Source organism: Moschus berezovskii, chromosome 16 (genome assembly GCF_049115385.1).
Source record: "Moschus berezovskii isolate FMDL1 chromosome 16, NW_MosBer_1.0, whole genome shotgun sequence".
Lineage (NCBI taxonomy): Eukaryota > Metazoa > Chordata > Mammalia > Artiodactyla > Moschidae > Moschus > Moschus berezovskii.
The window spans coordinates 37,383,083-37,399,914 of NC_142475.1; the positions used below are offsets into that span (position 1 = coordinate 37,383,083).

A 16,832-nucleotide genomic window follows, 5' to 3' on the forward strand; every position below is an offset into this window, starting at 1 on the left:
GGTATAATTATAAAAGCTAATTTTATAATTAGTTTCTGCTGTACAACAATGTGAATCAGCTATATGTTTACATATCCCCTCCCTCTTGGACTTCTCTCCCACCCCCGCTCCTACCCGCCCCTCCTACCCCTCTAGGTCATCACCGAGCCCTGAGCCGAACTCCCAGTGCTATACTGCAGGTTCCCACTAGCAATCTGTTTTACACCTGCTGCTAAGCTGCTAAGTCCCTTCGGTCGTGTCTGACTCTGTGCGACCCCATAGACGGCAGCCCACCAGGCTCCGCTGTCCCTGGGATTCTCCAGGCAAGAACACTGGAGTGGGTTGCCATGCCTTCTCCAATGCATGAAAGTGAAAAGGGAAAGTGAAGTCTCTCAGTCGTGTCCAACTCTTAGCGACCCCATGGACTGTAGCCCACCAGGCTCCTCCGTCCATGGGATTTTCCAGGCAAGAGTACTGGAGTGGGGTGCCATCGCCTTCTCCGGTTTTACACCTAGTAGTGTATTTATCGGAGAAGGCAATGGCAAGCCACTCCAGTACTCTTGCCTGGAAAATCCCATGGACGGAGGAGCCTGGTGGGCTACAGTCCATGGGGTCGCTAAGAGTTGGACACGACTGAGAGACTTCACTTTCCCTTTTCACTTTCATGCATTGGAGAAGGCATGGCAACCCACTCCAGTGTTCTTGCCTGGAGAATCCCAGGGACGGGGGTGCCTGGTGGGCTGCCGTCTGTGGGGTCGCACAGAGTCGGACACGACTGAAGTGACTTGGCAGCAGCAGCAGCAGTGTATTTATGTCAAACCTAATCTCCTTTTCTCTTATTTCCTTCTTCTCTTTCCCCTTCCCACCTTACTTAACCAAGTAGATGGACTTACATTCCTTTTTAGACCAGACACCCAGACAGAGGGCCACAGTAAGTAAAGCCCAGATTTCACATCTCAGTTAAAATGCTGTTAGCCTAGAGATCAAAACAGAGAAGAAAATAAAACCTGGGTTATATATAATGCCAATTAGTTCTATGGTCAGATTAAAGGAAATATATTTTAGACAGTAAATAAATTGAAGAGACTTTAAAAAAAAATAGGTGGCGCTAGTTGTAAAGAACCTGCCTGCCAATGCAGGAGATATAAGAGACATGGGTTCAATCCCTGGATTGGGAAGATCCCCCAGAGAAGGGAATGGCAACCCACTCCAGTATTCTTGCCAAGATAATCCCACAGACAGAGGAGCCTGGCGGGCTACAGTCCATATGGTTTCAAAGAGTCAGACATGACTGAAGCAACTTAGCACTCTCACCTTAAAAAATAACAGTGTACTGAAACGCAGTCATGTATGATCACTTGCTAGTATCTTCATACAGAAACTTACCTATATCATCAGTAGTCCATATTTAAATGGGCATTTTGGTATGCCTGCTCTGAATGCATCATTGCAGGAGAATCTTTGAATGAGATGTAAAAAACATAAAAGGCACCAACTCTGGAGCCAGATTTATATGATGAGGGAGACATACACAGGTAGCTTCTGTGGAACATGATGAGGCCAGGGCTACAGATCTGGAGGTAATGAAAAGTGGTTCTGGTTCAGCCTCTACCTTAACCAGCTGTGTGATCACAGCTGGGCATCAGCTTCCTTGTGGCTAAAATTAGTTGAACTGAAATATTGCAGTTTCTTTTCACTCTAAAATTACATTAATCTAACTCTGAAATATGCACAAGTGCTAAACAATAAAGCAGGGCAGACTTAAGGATCAATTCAAGGAAAAACATGAATGACCCAAGAGTCAAAGAAAATAAACTGAGCTATGACATCAATCTAAAGAGATGTCCCAATAAAATGAAAGAAAAAAAAAACAACTCTAGGAATTTTGTTAAGTGAGATTCTTAGAGAATTCTCAGAACTTTCCTCAAGATTAAAGAAAGGATTGAAAGTTTTCTCTAATTCTGTTTCATGATGTTTGAGTAATCAGTCCTTCAATCTATTATTGACAACAATGTCTTAAAATACAAATTCCTTCTTTGAAGCTGTATCATGAATTATGTGAACCTGCTTGTGTATGCAGTGTTCACTTGAATCATATTCTTAGGAATCCTCTCAGAACTTTCCTCAAGATTAAAGAAATGACTGAAACTTTTCTCTAACTCAGCTTCATGATGTTTAAGTAGTCAGTCTCTCAGTCTATTATTGACAACACTGTCTAAAAAATACAAATTCCTCCTTTGAAATTTCATCATGGATTATGTGAACTTGCTTGTTATTTCAGTGTTCACCTGAATTCATATAATCAAGAAACGGGCTTCCCTGGTGGCTCAGATGGTAAAGAATCTGCCCTCAATGTGGGACACCCTGGGTTCAATCCCTGGGTGGGGAAGATCCCCTGAAGAAGGGAATGGCAATCCACTCCAGTGTTCTTGCCTGGGGAATTCCATGGACAGAGGAGCCTGGTGGGTTGCAGTCCACGGGGTTGCAAAAAGTCAGACTCAACTGAGCGACTAACACACTTACACAGTGAAGAAATAACTCCAGTGTAGCTGCTGGGTTGCTGTGTAAACTTCTTGATGTGAGAAGCCAAAGTGATGAATGCTGCCTTGCTAACACTATAGTCCTATTTATTATTTTTTTCAAATTTCTTATTGGAGTATAGTTGATTTACAGTGTTATGTTAGTTTCAGGTGTACAGCAAAGTGATTCATATGTGTATATATATATTATATGTGTATATATATATGTATGTGTGTGGTGTGTGTATGTGTGTGTGGGTATGTGTGTGCATGCTAAGTTGCTTCAGTCATGTCTGACTCTTTGCGACCCCATAGACTCTAGCCAACCAGGCTCCTCTGTCCATGGGATTTCCCAGGCAAGAATACTGGAGTGGGTTGCCATTTCCTTCTCCAGGGGATCTTCCCAACCCAGGGATCGAACCCGTGTCTCGTGCCTTCTTCATTGGCAGATAGTTTCTTTGCCACTAGTACCACCTGAGAAGTCCACATATATGTATATGGAAACTTGGAAACCATTTTTTGATGTCCTAGTTCTCTTAATTTCCTAGAATCACCATAACAAAGTACCACAGACTCCTAAGCTTCGTGCATATGTGCTCAATTGCTCAATCATGTCTGACTCTTTTCAACCCACGGGCTGTAGCCCACAATGCTTCTCTGTCCGTGGAATTTTCCAGGCAAGAATATTGGAGCTGGTTGCTATTCCCTGCTCCAGGGGATCTTTTCAACCAGATGGAACCTGATTCTCCTGCATTTCCTGCATTGGCAGGTGGATTCTTTACCACTGAGCCACCTGGGAAGCCTGGGTAGCTTAAACATCAGAAATGTATTCTAGATCTAGAAATGTATCCTAGGTCAGGGTGTCAGCAGGGTCATTTCCCTCCTGAAGGTACTAGGACAGGACCTGTTACAGACCTCTCTCCAGCTCTTGGTACATCCTTGGATGGTGGCAACCTACCTCCAGGCTTCCCAGGAGGTTCTTCCTGTGTGCATCTATCAAATTTCCCCTTTATAAGGACCAAGTCACACCCCTGCACACCCCTTTGAAACACAGAGACTTTACAGATAACAGTTTTTCAATAATGGGGTAAATAGCCAGAGATCAAGTGTGATCTGTCCTCTGACCCCACAGAGCTGTTGCTTCAGGTCAACACAGACCTCACAGCCAGCTCTTCAGAACCTTAAGAAGAGAGGGAAGGGCCCTTTCTGTCTTGAATCACTCTGAGCCTGGGAATCCTACCAGTAAGTAGTTTTCTGTGAATTTTTGAATCTTGAATGTACACATGGGCAAACCTCAGGTCTCCTTCCTCAGCTTCCCATGCAAGAAGTCTTCCGACCATTCCCACCCCTCACCTCACTCCTGCCCACCACCAAACACGAATACACCCATTTGCACAACTTCTTCCAGGAAAGATCAGTGATCAGCAACCCTCCACCTTCGCTACCCCTTGAGTGGTCCCAGGATGAGATAACACAGTGGTTATTCCTCATCAGGACACGTCCAGAGGCTGATCTTGGGCTCTGGGATAAACAATAGCAGTGGGCCTGCTGGCTACCCAGTTAAGTATCCATCATTAGGCAGAACCTCGACTGAGCAGCTTCACTTTCACTTTTCACTTTCACACATTGGAGGGGGAAATGGCAACCCACTCCAGTGTTCTTGCCTGGAGAATCCCAGGGACGGGGGAGCCTGGTGGGCTGCCGTCTATGGGGTTGCACAGAGTCGGACACGACTGAAGTGACTTAGCAGCAGTAGCGACCAAAGCTATAGGCTAAATATATGGCAGCCAAAGACCCAGTCCAAAAGACAGCTTCCCAGATACACAGAGTGGGAGGGAATGGAGTAATATTTACTTTTTTTTTAGCAAAGAAATACCATTGAAAGGTAAATAAGGAAATGAATGAATGAATGACCTTTCTGGGTGCCTGGGTTATTACTCCCTGTTTATTTAGATTGGCTAGGATGTCTTTAAATATTTTTTCAACTTCCCATTCATAAACTAAACTTTAGAGGAGTCTGTTTATTTTCTGTTTGCTGAAGCAAGATTTAAGTTCCAAAACTAAGCTTTTTAATGTTAGTATTTATGCTCCCTTGCTTTTTGTTCAGATATCTGAAAGGCATACAGCTTTCCTTAAATACATTACACTTGCGTAACATAAAGTATTCTGATTTTTGCCATCAAGAAAGGAATTTTTTCACTGTTGAGTGCTTTGGTCATTTTTATTTTTCCTCTGTTAATATTGAAACTGCAAGAAATTCATGCCCAAGCCTTGCTCACTTGGGATGCAGGCTTACAGATAAGGCTTATAGTAAAGGGTGTCATTTTAAGCCTCTTTCCAAGTGACAGTGCTAACGAAAAAGAAGTTTTTGTTAATAATAATGTCATTTATTAATGTCTAATAAAATGTCATTTATTAATGACTCAGTATATGTATTATTACTGTATGTATGCATCCCTGGGTTCCATATATTGAAGATAGTATAAGGATCTGTGTTGAAGGATTTTTATCTTCCGTTCCCTTGAATATAGTCTTCTTGGAAAGGGGATTATTTTCATTAAACCACCCACACCAGTGAAGGGGATTTTCAGAAGGAATTATTTTCCCAGTGTCATAATCTTTTTGATGCTTAAAAAAAATCCTTTTTTTTTTCCTTCGTCTTATCTTCAGAGTGGTCTCTCTGACACCTCTGTGAATCACTCTTTCTTGCCTTTTCCATTTTTTTTTTTGTTCTCAGTAAGGAAAACAGAATCCCAGAAAACACTCTTTTCTTAATGGACTGTTGCTTTGCATGCACTAGGGATTTCAGCTGTTAGATTGTGTGAAAATGAAGCAAGAGACATCAGATGGTGTGACGACTAGCTGAGTTAACATGGTAGATACAGGAAGGCTGGAAGTGTGAGCTAAAGCAGTCTGAGGTGGGGGGAGGGGTGGAAAAGATGAGACAGCTGGGAGAACCAGCAAGAAAAATGGCCAGAAAACCTGAGGGAGCTTAACAGGAGAAGTGCAGCCCAAGGAAAATTAGAATGCAGGAGGAGGAAGCATCGTAAGTTATGTTTCTCCAGTATTCACAGTATGCATGCATGCTCAGTCGTGTCTGACTCTTTTTGACCCCATGGACTGTAGCCCGCCAGGCTCCCCTGCCTGTGGGATTCTCCAGGCAAGAACACTGGAGCGGGTTGCCGTTTCCGTCTCCAGGATTCACGGTATACCTTAGCCCATATAATTGCTGTACCATTGAGCATATGTAGTTTTGACTACTCTGTACACATACCTTTGAATACTATGTAGTTTTCTTGGATGACTCCAGTGAAAGGCTCAATATTGAAATTTTAACAGAAGAATATCTTTGTTTTGAGGTTGATATCTATTGTACTGAGTTTTTTAAAACCCATTATAAAATTCAGCAGGATTAATAACAAATAGCACATACTTGTTTAGAGATATATTTGATTCTTTAAGCAAAAGGGTATCACATGGCTAACATTTAATATTTGGACAAAGAGAGGGTATGTATACAGAGCTTGATTAATAACTGGTTTTGTAAGTCTGTCGAGAGGAAACATTAACAAATTGCTGTCTACCTGGAAAAAGGTTTCTGTTATTTGAACCTAGGGCTTCCCTGATGGCTCAGCAGTAAAGAGCCTGCCTGCAAAGCAGGAGACACAGGTTCGATCTCTGGGTCAGGAAGACCCCCTGGAGAAGGGAATGGCAACCCACTCCAGTATTCTTGCCTGGGAAACCCCATGGGCAAAGGAGCCTGGCAGGCTAGAGTCCATGGGATTGCAAAGAATCAGATATGACTTAGCAGCTGAACAACAACAGCAATTTGAACCTAATCCTGTTCTAGTAAACGTGAGGACTCAACTTAGGTGAAACACTAGAAATATGCATGGCTCAAAGCTGGGCAAGAAGGCTAATATATAACAAATGAAGGAAGCAGAATTGGAGAACATCTCGACATTTTAACACAGTGACCCAGATCTAAGGCAGATATAGCACAGGGATGTCAAGAGCACCTCACTACCACTGCCACCAATTAACTTGCAAAAAGGCAGTAAAGAGAGTTGTTTAGTTCCCCTGGGGCGGGGGAGATGATCCATGAAGAGAACCAAGTTGGGAGGAGACAGAGAAGGTAGGAGGAGACATTCCTGAGTCTTTCATTTTTTGACATTCTCTTTTTCGAAGGCAGTTCTCCAGATGAATTAACACTGCACCCGTGAAGAGGAGCACAGGACTCTTCCATGTGTCAGTCCGGATACTACACTTTTATTTAGAAAACCTAATCTGTCAAAGCTATGGTTTTTCTAGTAGTCTTGTACAGATGTGATAGTTGGACCGTAAAAGAGGCTTAATGCCAAAGAATTGATGTTTTTGAATTGTTCTCCCTATAGCAGGAAACACTTAAGATGTGTCTTGCCCACAGTCGTCTTGCTCAGTGCGGAGTGTTGGTTGAATTTTGATCTCCCATGCTAAGAATGGTATTGCCTCAAAGCTGACCACTGGGATGACCACCGCTGCATTCCAAGTAGCCTTCCTTACTATCCAGCTGTAAGATCTGGTATCCCAGGCATGACTCCAGTTTCCCAGGAGACTCACTGCTGGACCTTCTAAGTTTAACTCTTTCTCTTCCCATCTGTCTCAGTGTTTGGAACTCATAATCTAGTTTCGGTACCATGATCTATCATGATCTTGCCAAGATTTGTGCCTCTTACCCTGCCTCCTTGCCCAGTGGCAAGATTCTGTAGCCATGACTGGACCTCAAGGATGTTAGCGGGCACCTTCCTGATTCACCAGCTTGTTGCTCCTTGCTGAGAGCTCTGCCCTCCCTGTGATAGCTGGGCCCTGAGAATTCCCCTCCCACCATCCCTGAAACCCAGATGAGGACGATTTCCTAAATCAGATCGAGGTTACCTTGTCCATTAGATGTTGTGTTTGGTTCATGGGTTAGGTTTTGCTGCTGGATTGGGCTCTCTGCCTACTCTGTTCTCGTGAGCAGGCCTGGCCGGGCTCAGCTCCTTTCTTCTTGCAGCCTTTGTTCTCTTTGAGTCATGCTAATGGGTGAAAGGGTTAATCACTCAGTCACGTCAGACTGAGATCCCATGGACTGTAACCAGCCAGGCTCCTCTGTCCATGGGAGTCTCTGGGCAAGAGTACTATAGTGGGTTGCCATGCCCTCCTCCAGGGATCACACCCAGGTTCCCTGTGTTGTCGGCAGATTCTTTACTGTCTGAGCCACCAAGGGAGTGAGTCATGCGAAAAATGAAAGTGTTAGTCACTCAGTCGTGTCCCACTCTTTTCGACCCTATGGACTGTAGCCCACCAGGCTCCTCTCTCCATGGATTTCTCTAGGCAAGAATCCTGGAGTGGGTAGCCATTCCCTTTTCCAGGGAGCGAACCAGGGGAGTGAGTCACGCTAGATGATACTCAAAACTACACTCTTTGAAATGGAGACGGGGACACTCAAAGGCAGGAGAACAGGGATCTCTTTAAATATGTGTCTTTAAATGTTTTGGATGTTGCCCTGTAGAACAATACTGGACTTGTCCTACAAAACCCTAGAAATTAGAACCAGGACTCAAACTAGTCTACAGCCACAAGCCTTCCTTACCCCTAGCTCAAACCTAACAATGCTTCCCAGAGACAGAAAGGGATTCCTTCTCAAAGCCTTTTGTTTTTTAAATTTTTTTAAATTTTATTTATTTTTTGGCTGTGCTGTGTCTTCACTGCTGTGCGGGATTTTCTCCAGTTGCAGCAAGTGGGGGCTACTCTTCATTGCAGTGTGTGGGCCTCTCATTGCAGTGGTTGCTCTTGTTGAGGGGCACGGGCTCTAGACTGTGTGGGCTCAATAGTGGGGTGCAAGGGCTTAGTTGCTCCAGGGCATATGGGATCTTCCCAGACTAGGAATCGAACCCATGTCTCCTGCATTAGCAGATGGATGCTTCACCACTGAGCCACCAGGGAAGCCCCTAGACGCCTTTCATTATGGGAGGGAATCCATGATAAGCTGGAATAGCATGAGGAGGTTTTGTTTATCGGGTTTTTTCCATTTTGCTGCTGTTGTTTAATCGCTAAGTCGTGTCTAACTCTTTGGGACTCCATGGACTGTGGCCCGCGAGACTCCTTTGTCTATGGGATTTCCTAGGTAAGAATACTGGAGTGGGTTGCCATTTCCTTCACCAGGGGATCTTACTGACCCAGGGATCAAATCCACATCTCCTTAATTGGCAGGCAGATTCTTTACCATTGAGACACCAGGGAAGCCCTTATTTCCACTAGAACATGGATAGGATAGTGTTTACTTAGCTGGCATTTGCACATGAGATATATTGCCATGATAATATGTCCATCGTGAGCGACCTACAGCCCTCCTCCTTTTTCTGTCTTCAGGGACTGCAAGTGAGAGCAGCTTCATTATCCTGGAGTCTGCTCTGACTTTTAAAAATTCACTCAAACAGCGAATAAATATTGAGTGATTATTGTATCTTAGGCACTGTGATTCATTGCTTAGAGCATTTAACTGCTATTTTTAGCTGAATATTTTTTGACATTGCACTCACGAGCTAGAAGTTACAGACATTGGAGAAAGGGTTCAAGTATCAATTGAGGTTGGATTTATAGGTCACCTTTAAATTTCTTTTAAATTTGAGAATTATTCATTGAACTCCTTGAGTAAATGTCTCCTTATAAAGGAGCTCCTTGAGTCTAGTCTCATATTGACTAGATGTCTGGCCTGTCAAGCATGAATTTGGAGTCAAGTTGATCAGATCTGTACTACCAGATCCCAGTATTTATCTACCCAGATCGCAGGGAGGTTTGCTAACAGCATCATCACTGCTGCCCTAGGAGGGGCCGTGAGGCATGGTTTTCAAGAAGTGCTCCTCTCCCTAAACTTCTCTTCAGCAGTGGCAGCTGGGCCAGGCTGTCAAGTGTGTAACCAATCCCTTGGGGTCCCAGTGGCCCAGAATTCAAATTCTATTTAAGCCCTCCGTTTAGTCAAGGCTGTGGTTTTTCCAGTGGTCATGTATGGATGTGAGAGTTGGACTGTGAAGAAAGCTGATCGTCGAAGAATTGATGCTTTTGAACTGTGGTGCTAGAGAAGACTCTTGAGAGTCCCTGGGACTGCAGGGAGATCCAACCAGTCCATTCTAAAGAAGATCAATCCTGGGTGTTCATTGGAAGGATTGATGCTAAAGCTGAAACTCCAATACTTTGGCCACCTCATGCGACGAGTTGACTCACTGGAAAAGATTCTGATGTTGGGAGGGATTGGGGGCAGGAGGAGAAGGGGACGACAGAGAATGAGATGGCTGGATGGCATCACTGACTCGATGGACGTGAGTTTGAGTGAACTCCGAGAGTTGGTGATGGACAAGGAGGCCTGGCGTGCTGTGATTCATGGGGTTGCAAAGAGTCGGACACGACTGAGCAACTGAACTGAACTGAACTGAACTGAAGAGGCTTTAGCTAAAGTGAGCCTTCAGGTGAGTCACCAAAATTCAAGTCAGTCCTAATGAGGTGGGTGAACCTAGAGCCTATTATAAAGAGTGAACTAAGAGAGAGAAAGACAAATATCGTGTGTTACTGCATGCATATGTAATCTAGAAAGATGGGACTGACAAACCTATTTTCAGGGCAGCAATGGAGATGCAGACCTAAAGAACAGACTTGTGGACACAGCAGGGAGAGGGTGGGATGAGCTGAGAAGAGAGTGTGGAAATATGTGCATTTTGCCATATGTAAAATAGATAGCAAGTGGGAATTTGCTGTGTGACACAGGGAGCTCAACCCAGTGCTCTGTGACAACCTAGAGGGGTGGGATAGGGTGGGAGATGGGAGGGGGTTCAGGAGGGAGGGAACATACATTTACCTGTGGCTGATTCCTGTTGATGTATGGTAGAGGCCAACACAATATTGTAAAACAATTATCCTCCAATTTAAAAAAAAAAAAAAAGGAAAAAAAAATCCCAACATGAATTCCCAGAGTCCATTTGTTGGAGCCTCTTATGAATGACCTCATCCATGTTAAGAACCTGGTTAGAGTCCCCATGAGAACTATCTGTCAGGGAAGCTGGTGGAGAAGAAGCAGTGCTGAGCTTGGCTTCTGCTGATTTAGTGTATGCGGTGGTGGGGCGGGGTGGGGGGCAGTCATACTCATAGTTGAGTAGATACCTGGTTTCAGAAACCCTGAAATTCCATTTAGCAGAAAAAAGAAGTCAGTGTGGAAAAGATAGGATTTCTGTTTGACTAGATCAGTCATCGTTTGCAGCAATTAGCTGCTGTCCGCACTCAGAGATAGTCACGGTCTGAGATGGGACCTGAAGGAAAACTTGATCCACACAGAAATATATTCTGATTGTCTCAGTCAGACTGTGATAGTTTTCAGTGGAGCTGGGTGATCCTGCTTTAGTGCAACAACTCCAGTGATTCCAGCAAAAATTACACTTGGGTTTGCCATGTGCTGTGTTCAGTCACTTCAGTCGTGTCTGACTCTTTGCAGTCCCATGGACTGTAGCCCCTCAGGCTCCTCTAACCAAGGCATTTTTCAGGCAAGAATTTTGAAGGGTGCCATTTCCTGCTCCAGGGGATCTTCCTGACCCTGGGATCAGACCTGCGTTTCTTGTATTGGCAGGCGCATTCTTTTCCACTGAGCCACCAGGGAAGCCCCATTTGGAGAAATGTCTACTCAGATCCTTTGCCTGTTTTGGTTGGGTTATTCGTCTTTTCATCATTGAATTATAAGAGTTCTTTGTATATTCTAGATAAAAGGTCCCCAACCTCTGGGCCACAGACCAGACCTTCGCCGGTTAGGAAGCAGGCCACACAGCCAGAGGTGAGCCATGGGAACAATGAAGCGTCATCTGCTGCTCGCCATCACTCACATAACTGCTTGAACCATCCCCCTCCCACATCCATGGAAATACCGTCTTTCATAAAACCTGTCCATGGTGCCAAAAAGAGGTTGGGGACCACTGCTTTATCAGATATGATTTGTACATATATTTTTTCATTCTTTGGGTCATCTTTTCACTTTCTAGATAGTATCCTTTAAAACATAAAAAATGTTTTTAATTTAGATGAAGCTTAAATTATCTATTTTTCTTTAATTACTTGTGCTTTTGGTATGACATCTAAAATACCAGTGCCAAATCTGAGCTCATAAAGACTTACCCTTATGTCTTCTAAGAGTTTTGTAGTTTTAGCTGTTAAATTTAGGCATTTGATCCATTTTGAGTTAACTTTTCTATGCAGTCTGAGTTGAGGATCCAACTTCATTCTTTGGCATGCAGCTATCCAGTTGCCCCAGAATCTTTCATTGGAAAGACTATTCTTTCCGTATTGAATAGTCTTGGCATCTTTGTCAAAAATGAATTGGCCATAGATATGTGGGTTTATTCCTGGATGCTGAATTCTGTTCCATTGATCTAGATGTCTGTCCTATGCCAGGACCACACTGTCTTGATTACCTTGTTTCCCTGGAATGTTTCTAACTGGTGAAATGCATGTTCTGAAAATGCAAAATTATGTACCACTTTTATGTTATTAAATTAGCGGTCAAATAATGTGTTCAGTTTTAAAATCAGACTCCTTACTCCTGTCTAGTAATACAGATAGCATATGCACGCAAGTTAATTCCCATACATATTAGTAAGATTTGGCTTTTTACGAAGCATGTTTATTCTTTTCATTTTATTTTTTTAATGTAGCAGTTTGCTTTAGATAGTAAAGTTTGCTCATATCGCTAATGAACTCGAGAGAGTTCTCTGGGATTGACGGTGACAACATGGGAGAGTGGAGAGGTTTGCAATTGAAATCTGTATCTAAATATATCTGTATGGCAGGAGCTCAGGAGGAGGGTTTGATTTGAAATCGAATGAAAGATTGAAAGATGGCTCTTTTCTGTCAAGCCCTTTACCCAGTGAAGCCCTGCCCTCTCGGTTTGCTTGATTGACAGTGGAAAGACCTGGAGTTGAGTTGGAGAACAACAGCCCTTGACTGTGTGACTTATTCTAATCTTTTCAGACTTTCTCTTTTTTTTTTTTAAGGAAAAAAATAATGTAGCTAAATGCAGCGGCAAACAAAAGTCAGCCACTTCTTACTTGGTAACTATCAGGGAAACAATAGATGTACTGAAAGATAGTATGAATAATCTGCTGATTCTGCTATGGAAAATAGAAACTCTCAGTCTAAGCCATCATGTGTGGTTCTAATGAAAGGACATCACCGTACGCAAATCTAGAAGGCTCATTTATATTTAGTATTTTAGATTTTAAATCAGATATTATACCTTAGCCTGTTAAATAATCAAGCTGTTCTGAATCTTAGTCAACTTCCAGGATGTTCTTGGAGATTCATTTATTCATTCATTTCATCCTTCTCCCCTCCTCCCTCTCTTACTACATTTATCATGGTGTCTTATGTCAAAATAGAGGTTCAGTGCAGGAGATGTTTATTAGATGGTGGGAAGAGAATTGGAGAGGAAAGTGGGGCGGAGGAAAGGTAGGGCACTGGCCATAGAGCAGAGCCGTGGATGTGCGATGAACTGAAGTCACCCCTGTGGTTTCCTCCATTCCGAACATCTTCCCCATTTTCACAGTGGAGCAGATGAAAGAAAACCCGGGATTAGATCTGCATGACATTAGGACTGCCCTCTTCATGCTGCACCAAAGATTCTGCTTTTAATAAGACATTTTCACAATTAAATCACAGCTTACCTTACCTCAAAGCATAAATACTCTCTTCAAATAAATCACTCTATTCAAATAAATTCAGACAACAGTTATTTGAATTTTAATATCACTCCAACAACACATAGATGGCTTTGTTGTAGAATGGGAACACGTCAGGAAAGAGCAAGGAAATTGGTGTGCATTTGATTACACATTGACTTGGCTGCTATTTTGAGACATTTGTTTTATTCATTCACTACTATGTGTAGTTTTGCCTCTTCTTTGCAGTTTGCTTTGTTCGAGAAGGAATATAAAGCTCTATGTTTGGATCTTTACAGTGAACTAAACCAGTATCTGTCACAGTCTTTATCCATCTTTTTTTTTTTCTAACTTTCTTTCTCTTTGGTTATAGGCCAAGAAGGAAGAGAGAACATTCAACACCACAACATTTCAAAAGGAATACATTTTGCCAGCATTTTGAATACTTATTTGGAGAGACATTTCTCCAAGGTAAATATTACCATTGTACCAGTGATAGGGGCACATCATTAGAATTTGCAGATTGCAGTGGGAGTGCACAAAGACTTAATTGTTTCATCTAGTGCAAACCTAGAGTGATAGGAGAGAGAGAAGGAGAGGGGGCCAGAGGAAAGAAAGCCATGCTGTTGGGATCTCCTGCAGTCTCTTCTGAATGTGTTACCAGGAGAATGCCGGCAGAGTCTGGGAGCCCATTGAGCTGGACTCAGAATGTGTGGGAGAAAGGGGAAGTTGTATTTTTTTTTCTTCTTTTCAGTGTCTCTCAGATATTCATGAAAGCAGAAGACAGTGTGGTCTGATTGTAAAAATAGCATTTCTTCTTTTAAGCGGGAAGATTCGGGTAATTCCTTTTAGGGGTTAAAATAAGATTTTTGCTGTTTCACATCACGAGGTGGGGGGGGAAACCTGAATCATGGTATTTTTAACCAACTAAGACTTATGAATATGGAAGATTTTAAAGAAATCCAAGTTCTTCTTTTATGAACATACCTACTAAGTAAATTGTTGGCTGCTGATAAATGCCTCGTGAATGAGTGGTCTTTTTGGGAAGATTATATTCTTAATGCCTCTTTTGGGGGAGGGGAAGGGGTATTTGTGTGTGTGTGTGTGTGTGTGGGAGAGAGAAATAGAGAGAGTGAATCTGAGACAGACACACTAAAGAGAAATCTGTCAGCATCATACAGTATATTTCAGGGAAGTAACTCTAGGCATTTTCTTTGTGAATCATGAACTTAGTAGGAATAAAGATCTTCACAGAGGCAGCTGAATTTCCTAGTTAGCTCCAGCATTTGTGAATTAGTTGCCAATATTTTAACACAAATTGCTGTGTCATTTCTCCGAAGTTCCCCTGTTGCTGCTGAGTCTGTAGCTAAAAGCTGTTTTGGCCAAGCCCAGTATAGCTGATGAACTGCCTCCTTCCTTCGAGAAGGATGTTCATGGGCACACACACACAGAAATGCAAAAATCTACGATCCAATTTAAAAGAAAATAAACTTGTCAACTTTCTCTGTTTAGCAGTTGATAGAGAGTTGACATTTCTTCGTCTCAAGGCGGCTAGAATGCCGTTCGAGATTGACAGGGAGAGAAGAATGCCTTCCTTCCCAGTCCTTATTCTGCCTATTCTCTTCTGAAGGGGCTGGATCGAGGAAGTGGAGGCTGTACGTTAGAGGAGAATTGTGTGATACTATTCATTCTCTGATCTGACAGAGAAGACATTGTTTATTCACTGTAATAGGGTTGCCAGGAGTCTGTGCTGTGCATACAGAATGGAACAGCATGGAGCAGTGGGAAATCTCAAAATCCTGAGCAGTATATCAGCTTAGCGCTTTTAAATATATATATATATATGTAAATTCTAATAGGCTCCGTGACTGTAGATGCAAGTCATAACGTGGGGAGATAGTTTTCCTCGAAGTGACTTCTTCACATTGCATTTCACATGTCTCACATGGAAGAAGTCATTAAGATAGCAGCCTGCCTTTCTAGATACTGTAGTAACAGAAATTAAAATCGTGAAAGGTGAGAATTACCTTCTAAATACACTAGACCTGCTTTGAGATTACTCCCTGCATATTAGCATTCAGATGTCAGAATCAATGGAAAATAACCCGTGTGTGTCATGGGATGACTCACAGAAACAAGTGGGGGCTGCCTGAGATAAGAGAAAAAAAGACAAATTCAAAGATGTGCCTTGAGGTAAGACGTGCCCTGCCAGAGACAGTGTGAGAGGACGCCATGTTCAGAATGCTCCAGAACTTTAAAGGCAACAACCGTAAAAGCCAAGGTTCAAAGCAGTGCGCAAATGCTGCTTTGGAAACCAAGCTAGCAGAAATGTAAACCCAGACCGAGGCTTGGGGTTTGTGCTTCTTAACGGCTCTGCATTCACCCCGCTCCGCCACCTCCCTGAGCACAGCCCCAGGTGTGTGGGGATTCAGGGTGTGTATGTGTGTGTGTGTGTGTTTCTTACCAGAACAGAGAAAGGTATTGCCAGGCTGCAGGCTGTATGTTCACCAACACAGCACAAGAGCTGGTCCAGGGTGGCCCTGAGAGCAGGTGTGCATGGCCCCCACAGCCATATTCATGCCCCGTGTTCTTATGCTCAGGGAGAGATTTGTCATATTCCCGAGTCTCAGCTGGTATCTGCAAGAAGAACTCCCTGCATCTTTTTAGATAAGAACTGTGAGTGTGTGTGCATGCTCAGTTGTGTCTCACTCTTTGAGACCCCATGGACTATAGCCCTCCAGGCTCCTCTGTCCGTGGGATTTTCCAGGCAAGAAATACCAGAATGGATTGCCATTTCCTTCATGATATAAACTATGCCATTTCTAAAATTATGGTTATGATGATATCAGTATGCAATCAGCTATTAGATGACTGTCATCTAATGACTATTAAATGACATACCCATCTTGGCTTTTTATGCAACTTATATAAGTATTAGTCTTACACACCTTATGGAGCTTTTTACTCTACTGCTTGGGACATCATTCATGTACATTATCTGCTTTGGTTTTTTTCTAAAGAAATGTACATTCCCTTAAAACATATTTGACAGTCTTTATAAAGATGAGTTCATTAACCATTTAAAAATATGTAAAATATATTTATATGATGCTGTTTTCAAGGAAATGCCAGAGACATCAAGAAAAATTAATCAGGGTGTTACTAAACTATTTCCCTCCATTGCGTCAAGGGTACTTTTATTTTGTCTGTTTTAAAAGTAGTTTTTATTTTATTATTATCTGTTTGTTTATTTTTTGGTTGCCCCAGTTTTCATGGCTGCTCTCAGGCTTTCTCTAGCTGCAGCAAGTGGGGACTGCTCTTTGCTGCAGTATGCAGACTTCTCAATGAGGTGGCTTCTCTTACTGTAGAGCACAGGTCAGTAGTCATGAGCACGGGCTCGGCTGTCCCAGGTCATGTGGGGTCTTCCCAGACCAGGGATCAAACCTGTGTGTCCTGCATTGGCAGGTGGATTCCTATCCAGTGGACCCCCAGGGAAGTCCTGTTTTATTATTTTTAACAACTGAGTTAAGGATTCTGAAGGGAAGTAAGGCAGAGATAGGACTATTTCCTACTCCTCCCACAGGGGCTCCTGGGAGTCACTGCTAACTGGGAGGGCTGGGCAAGC

General features: G+C 43.0%; 1 protein-coding gene across 2 annotated transcripts in view; it reads left to right on the top strand.

The window, feature by feature from the left end:
- Window positions 1-16,832, top strand: part of PAG1 (phosphoprotein membrane anchor with glycosphingolipid microdomains 1) — a 159,860-nt gene that overhangs the window by 83,160 nt on the left and 59,868 nt on the right. The window contains exons 2-4 of one of the 2 annotated variants that reach the window (XM_055431704.2): window positions 9,516-9,982; window positions 11,261-11,331; window positions 13,581-13,678. The gene's annotated coding sequence lies outside the window, so the exon portion shown is untranslated. The remainder of the gene's footprint in view (window positions 1-9,515; window positions 9,983-11,260; window positions 11,332-13,580; window positions 13,679-16,832) is intronic. The other variant, XM_055431703.2, reaches the window with a different exon arrangement.